Below are 7,299 nucleotides of genomic sequence, written 5' to 3'. Positions count from 1 at the left end.
TTCAACTGGGAAAGTCAGAAGTCGAGATTCAATATGGCCGCCCCACATTGTAGCACATTGTGATGTGCCGGAGCAAACGGTTTGTTTTGCGCCGGTTGCGTGTGAAGCTGCACAGTCCTCCCTCTGTCAGTGTGTGCAGTTTGCGTGTCTGCCCCAGAATCTGAGCAGCAAAATGCCAGAATCCTCCTTTAATGTTGCTGCCAGGAAGTTGAGCCACGGAGGCCAGCTGTGTGGGAAGAGCAGCCACCTGGAGACGAGCAGCAAACCAGAGCGAGGGAGGGCTCACGGCTCTGCGAACAAGATTCTTTTTTATCTCTGAGAACTAGCAGACGACCAGCTTCCACCCAAGACTGTTCTCATGCTCCGCCGTGACATCACCACCTTCCAGTCACTGAGCACTGGTCCCATTTCAAATAAACTGGTTTGATGGGTTCAAGTGAAAGATCAGCAGTTTAAAACGTTTTTAAAACCTTTTTTTTCTTTTTCTGAAACTATGGCTGTGTGGGTCGATGTTGCTTTGAAGGTGCATGTATGTAACTTTTCTCAAAAATATGTTGTTTTTTTTGTTTTTTTTACATATTTGTTAAAATGTCACTATGTCGGTATCATTTGAGACATATAATCTCTGGAAAAACTAATCTCCTCCACCTTTGTCCTGAGCTTCTGTTGCCGTCTGAAGAAATGCACCGCTCCTGACCAAAAACAACCAATCAGAACCAGGAGGAGGGGCTTAGCACCTTCAATTAACCTCATGTACTTGTTGCTAAATGCGCTAATGGCAGAGAAATGACTCACCATTGCAGGAAAACCATTTTTCCACCATCGTGGGTGGCAATGCTAACTAGCCTTAGCATTAACAGCAGGCTATGCCAGCTGCAAAAGTAGCAGAGCAAGAGGTGAGGGGAAGTATGATTGACAGCACTAAGACCCGCCTCCTGGCTCCAATTGGTTGTTTCTAGTTGGAACAAGGAGAAGGCAGAGGGACTCCATTTGTTTCACAGATTGTCTGTCTCAAACTGTCACGACATTGTGACAGTTTCTACAAATATGTAAAAAACACAACAACTTTACTGCTGCTTTAAAAGGCCCATCTGTATCCCAGCCTTTGTTCTTAAGCCACAAATGATTGTGTGAAAAGTACTTAAAGTGTTTGAAGCAACACCTAAGGGTCTCCTGTTATGGTGAAACCTTCCCTTGTCATAAACGTTTTTATATTTTTACTTTTACAAAACACTGTGGGACTTTCCCTCTTCGCAGTCTTAGCATGATAACGGCTTACCAGCTGATGCGTGTCCAACCGTAAATCCTTTGGTGTTGTCCATAGTTGCACAACGATGTGGTGGAGACACTGACTAAAACGAGGTGGTCACTGGCTGACTGTTTGTGGAGCAGAAAGAATCCAGTTCACTTGTTTACTTGACCCGGGCCCGCAGTTAAATGATAATGACCCACAGAGAGAGACTGTTTACAGAGAAATCTAACCAGGGCTAGAGCTTTATTAACGCCTGACACTGGTGTTGTTACTAAGTCTCATTTTCAACCTGGCTAATAAATGGGAGCTAGCTTCCGTTCTGCCTGGTCTGAACATACGGTTAGTATTTTCAGACTTCTTTCCCAGCCAAAATAAGCTGAGGAAGAAGTCACAGTCATGGCTCTCTGCTGACCTTCAGTGTCCTCCATGATGGCTTCAGAAATGTAGTCAATGCAGAATATCTGTAAACTGTAGGTGACGAAAGATCAGTATAGTTTATTTTTGTCAAAAAAAAAAAACAACTCAGTATATATCAAACATAACTTAAAAGATATTTGACTTCGCAGTTTGACAAATTGAAATTGGACCTCTCACTCTTTAAGAAGCTACTGCTCTTTCCGACTCTCTGCCTTCACTTTGTATTGCCTTTTTGCTGAAAATGTGCTATATAAATAAAATTACCTTTACTTTCAGGAAATCATCACAACATGGCTCCTCTATCATGTTGGTTACAACCGTTTTTACCAGCGTTAAACTGAGAAGTAGCTCAGCAGGTGTGCAGTTCCAGCAGGTGTTTTGCCAATTGCAGCTAGCTAGTCTGAAGGAGCTGAGTGGGGTGGGGGTGCTTTGTGAGGCAGAAGCTTGGCTGGAGACTGCAGCTCCGGGGGAGGAGCTTTGTGTAAATAGGCGGGGCTTTGTGGGAGCAACCATGTAGACATCCTAAATGGTTGCCATGGGAGATTCAAGGACTCCTCAAATGTGCATGAAAGAATCAAAGCAACATTCCAGGTATGTTTTTCATGAAGGAATAACATTATAACAAGATGCAAAACCCAAACAATTGTTTTTACATAATACTGCCCCTTTAAAATAGGGATTTTGTTGACTAGTTGTACATAGGAAGCAGCTTAGCAGAAGTTATGCTAAAAGTTAATTGATGAGCCAGAAACCAGCTTTCCAATGCTGGATCTCAACCAACCACACCTCTGACTTGAAGAGCACACCTGCTATTTTGAACAGCCTCCCATGGAGTCCACTTCTTTCCAGATACAACACCAGGAGGCGCTGTTTCATGAGTAAATCCTGACATACAGTCATGGTATGGCTGACCCTTGCTTTAGTGGCGGGCAGTCCTGGAGCAACTTCTAAATGTGTATCCACTTTAACGCACCTGAGCCAGTTCATCTGGAGCTGGAGCAGGACTCTGGATTTGCATGCTGTCAATCAGTCATTTGATCCAAGGGTCAATCTAAAAGTTGAATCACAGCAACGCTCCAGGAGAGGAGTTTCAGACCGCTGCTTTGCTTTTGCTCCACCAGCCCTGTGATTAGTAGCTTCAACTGAGCACTCCCCTGCAGTCTTGCAGTGCTCACTTTCTGCTCATTTTCACATCACAAATTCTATATAATCTGGGAAACAGAAGTCGATGTTGTAGTGTAGTCGAGCTGTCGGACCGAAACACAGCCGGGACCCCCAAACTCTCCTGCCCTCATGCTTACTGAGTTTAAATCAGACATCAAACAGTTTGCAGTTGTTGCGTGTTAGCAAAGCTACCTGTCGGCCTGTGATCGCTTCTCCTTAGAGCTGCTGGATTTAACATTCAAAGCGTTTAGTTGGGAACCTGATTAGACCAAGGCTTCAAAGACTAAGACACAAGTCACATAATTAATGGCTGCAGTCTGACACAGCTTAGAGAGTGGGCCTCGAAAGCAGTCCAGTCATTTCATGTATTTTTTTTTTTTTTTTTTTTTTACAGAACGAACGTGATTTATTCACACATTAGATGCAACGTGGCGGCTGGAGCTTTGAGTTGGAGAACGCAGAGTGTTTGGGTTTGAATCACTGCTGCGTTGTCCTCAAACACTGACCACTTCTTCTAGTTGAGGTGACTGTTCATTCAGAGCTCTTCGTGTTTTTTCCTCTCTGTGAAATATCTGCCCGGTCTTTCCCTCCATCCGGCTGGTCCGCTGCTTTCAGTGTTACCGTCAGGGTTGGGCGTCGAGGACTATAGACAGACGTATGAATGCCCGGCTTTGTATGCTGGCATTTGTGGGCCGGCAACGAATCTTAACTCTCTTACTGCTTAGGTGGAGGCAGCCCTGGCTGACTGCTACTGTAGAAAAAATAAAGAAAAAAAGATTTTTAATAGGGAAAGTCAAACTACCTTCTCAAGAGTCTATTGAGGCGCCTCTCATCAAAGCTTAGGGGGAGGCTGGGAAAGTTCTTGTTTTAATAAAAACTAGGTTGTTACAGTTGGAGGGCTCCAGCAGTAGTACCAATTTACTTTCACTGCTGTAACTATCGGGGCTGTCTCTTCCAGGGTATTTTAGGCAGGAAGGAAAATAGAGGTGGAGGCGCGGGGTGCAGAGAGTAGAGAATTACTGCCAGGTCTGCAAGAGTCAGTGACCAACTCTGCTCCCGTGTGTGAATTCAGGTGGTACGGCGGCTGGATCCGTTCCAGCTAAACGGGCCTCCAGGGCCGGCTTTAGGAGAGCGCTGACCTCACCAGAGCCATCCGCGGGGGGACAAAGGGCACCCTTTGAGAAAACAAAAATTCCAGGTTGCGGGAATCCAAGGTGAAGGTGGTGTAACGTTCTGTTTGCTTTGGATGGAGTTTCACTTTTTACTCTCCTGCTCCTGCAGCCCAACTGCTCGTAGATGTTGATTAGGAAGGCGATGATGTCCTCTCGCAAACTTAAATCTCTTAATCTGTAAAGAAACACTGCATTCAAAATGATTTCTTTCAGTTTTTCTTTCTAAAAGAAAGGTTGTTTTTAAGCTGACTGGTTTTTTTTCATGCGTTTCTCGCCCTGAAGCTCCCGCTGCTGCTTTCTGGTTGTTAAAGAGAGAATGAGTCGAGCGGTCAGGTTGAGACACATGCAGTCAAGCACTGGTTTGACCTCAAAGACCTCAAACTCTAACGACTGGCAATACCTTTTAGAGAGTTCAGCGCCCACACCGAGTGTTTTGGGTCATTTCTCGTTAAAAGTTGACACTTTAAAGCACTTGTCTCACACTCACAGTCTTCGAGGGCTGGTGTCACGCCACCTTTGGATGTCTCCCTGGTTCAGCACACCTGGCTCCAATATTAACTCATTAGCAGAGCTTTGTGGAGCTTGACTGCATGCTAGTGAGGCAGTTCAGCCATGTAATTCAAGTGTAGGACAAGGGACACATGTAAAAGTTGTAGGACTCTGGCTTTTTAGGCTCACAACCACGTAACCATGTGCAACATGGGATATTTGTGGCTATAGAATAGGATTCTGATGCTTGTTTAATATATGAATGTCGCATTGAGACAGCAGGAGGCAAAAAGCAATGGCCAGGATAGCTACCACAATCAAAATCCTGAGTAGGAGTTTAGCAGCAACTGGTATATTTGTTCGTTGCGGGTTGCACCGTCTACCTGATGCAGGATGTGCTCTTCTGTCACAATTGATGAAAAGGTTTGGACCTCAAGGTTTGACTAAGGAATTACTGATTTTCAGTTCACCACCACAGAAACTGTAGTCATTGACGAGGTTTTGAAAACCAAAACAAAGATACTTTTTAAAGGGGTAGTAATATGTAAAATCAACTTTTTTGAGTTTTACATCATGTTATAATGTTATTCCCTCATCACAAACATACCTGGTGCGTTGCCTTGATTTTCTCAAGCATGTGTTGAGAAATCCTTTAATCTCCCATGGCAACCATTCAGCTTAGCAAATCGCCTGGGTGGACCTAGCCCCGCCTTTGACGAAGAAGCTCACCCTTGGAGCTGCATTTTCCAAGTTTCCAAGCTTCCGCCTCACAGAGCAGCACCTCTCCTGAACTCCCCCCACTCAGCTCCTTCAGACTAGCCAGCAGCCATTAGCAAACTATTGAAACTGAGTATCTGCTGAGCTCATTACAGGAGCTAATTCTCAGTGAAACACTGGTTAAAATGTTGTTAAAGGCTTAATAGAGGAGCCATGTTGTGATGACTTCCTGAAGGCGGAGTTTCAGAAAGAGCAGGAGCTTCTTAAAGAGACAGAGACCCAATATCAAGGCGCTAAACCACAAAGTCACATTTCTTCTGTGATATTTTATATGAAAGGCGTTTTATACCAACTGAAGGTAACATAATTACTTGATTGTGCTATAAAATGATACTATGTGACCGAGAAACAGAATAGAGCCCCTGTTAAAAAACCCACCGTCTTTTCACCGTTTTCTGCTGTCATGCATTTAAATGGTAGGTTGGTATTTTGATACATGTACTTTTTGTGACTGTATTTCCTAAAGAGATTGCTTCGTTAGGGGGCTGGCATTGTTGAATCTTTGGATGAAGCTAAGATTGAATTTGATGCCATTTCATTTTTTCATTTCGTTTCACTTTTACCCCTTTTCCACCAAAACAGCTATAGCGGCTATCAACGGTCTGATTTGTTCTTCCAGTCATCACATACAGACAGAATCTGAGGAAATATAAAACATGTGACATCCTGTGTCATTTTGAACCGTTTTTTGCTAAAACAGCATAAAAAGGTTCGTGGGAAGGATATAGGTGGGATCCAGTCGAAATATGCGAAAATGAATCCTGTTGTTTTGACAGACCTGTGAAAGAAGACGGCTCTTACCAGCAGTTAAAAGATATCTGATTGTTGACCTTTGACCTGAGCCAGCCCCAGGCCGTGAAGCACAACATCTCTTCCGTCTTTGCTTCGCCTTCTGCTTGAGACGCAGAACAGAGCAAAACTGCAACCAGACAGTTCAGAATCCAGCAAATCTCGCTATTTTTGTTTCCTTCTCTCTTTTCAGGACCCAGAGAATTTCACACTCAGTCACCAATTAAGCACAAAGCGCCAATGAGCACTCAGCGTCTGGCGCAGCGATGCCGACGGTGCGCCAGCACTGGTTTGCTGCGAGATCGAGGAGAAGTTTTCTCAAGGGAAGCAACTTGCGGATCAAACAAAACAAAACAGCAACAACAAAAACAATAAAGGAGAGTCCTGCGTGCGTTTGGGGCTCTGCAGAGAAAAATAGCGATGAAGTCACCACCGCACGATGCGTGCGATCTCTGCAGACACGTGGTAGACATTAAGGGTCGAGTAAAGTGCTCCTAATGTGAGAAATTTGGATGTTTCTTTTCTTTTGCACTTGCGTTTCTCTTTTTGCTCAATTAAATCTTTTGAGCTGGACGAATTTCAAGGTCAGATTTGGGGGTCAGACATCTTTTCCTCTTCACATCCTGTCTGTCTTCCCGTTTCTACATCTGTGTGAGAAAATACTTTTTTTATATAGAGAGAGAGAGAACACCGCAACCGAACTGAACTTAAGTGTATTTTTCTCACTATTAAAGTGTTGTTTTGCAGTTCAGGTTGGAGGCAGCTTCAGTCTGACCAACAGGCGTGGACAACAGCGATAAAGCTGTGCATCCATGTGTGGCGAAGCGGGCTGGGGGGGGCTCCTTGTGCTTATAACCCCTGCGGTTCTTAATTCATTCTAACCTCACACCCCCATAAACATCCTGCTGCAACTCCTTGGCGGTGTGTTTATGAGCTCACTCTCTTCTCTCTCACACACACACACACACATTGAAGCCCACACAGAAGCCCCCTGGCTTCCTCGTGAATGATAAAACTGGAATCGCAGCGCAAGGTGTGCCATCAAAGGCAGATATTAGCGTCGTAAAAATAAAAAGGAATGTTGAGCCATCAGCAATTATCCGAGAGGGAACCGTCGCACCTCGCTTTAATTTTCCACGCTGCACTGCGAGGCCCCCGGTAATAATCGCCCGCCTTGTGTTTTGCAAGGGAAACAAGAGAGTAAGGGGGTTGCTGGGATTGGGGGTTTGGGGGGCGGGG

This window comes from Xiphophorus hellerii, chromosome 15, assembly GCF_003331165.1.
Source record: "Xiphophorus hellerii strain 12219 chromosome 15, Xiphophorus_hellerii-4.1, whole genome shotgun sequence".
Taxonomy (NCBI): domain Eukaryota; kingdom Metazoa; phylum Chordata; class Actinopteri; order Cyprinodontiformes; family Poeciliidae; genus Xiphophorus; species Xiphophorus hellerii.
Note: the sequence above shows the minus strand (reverse complement) of the source record.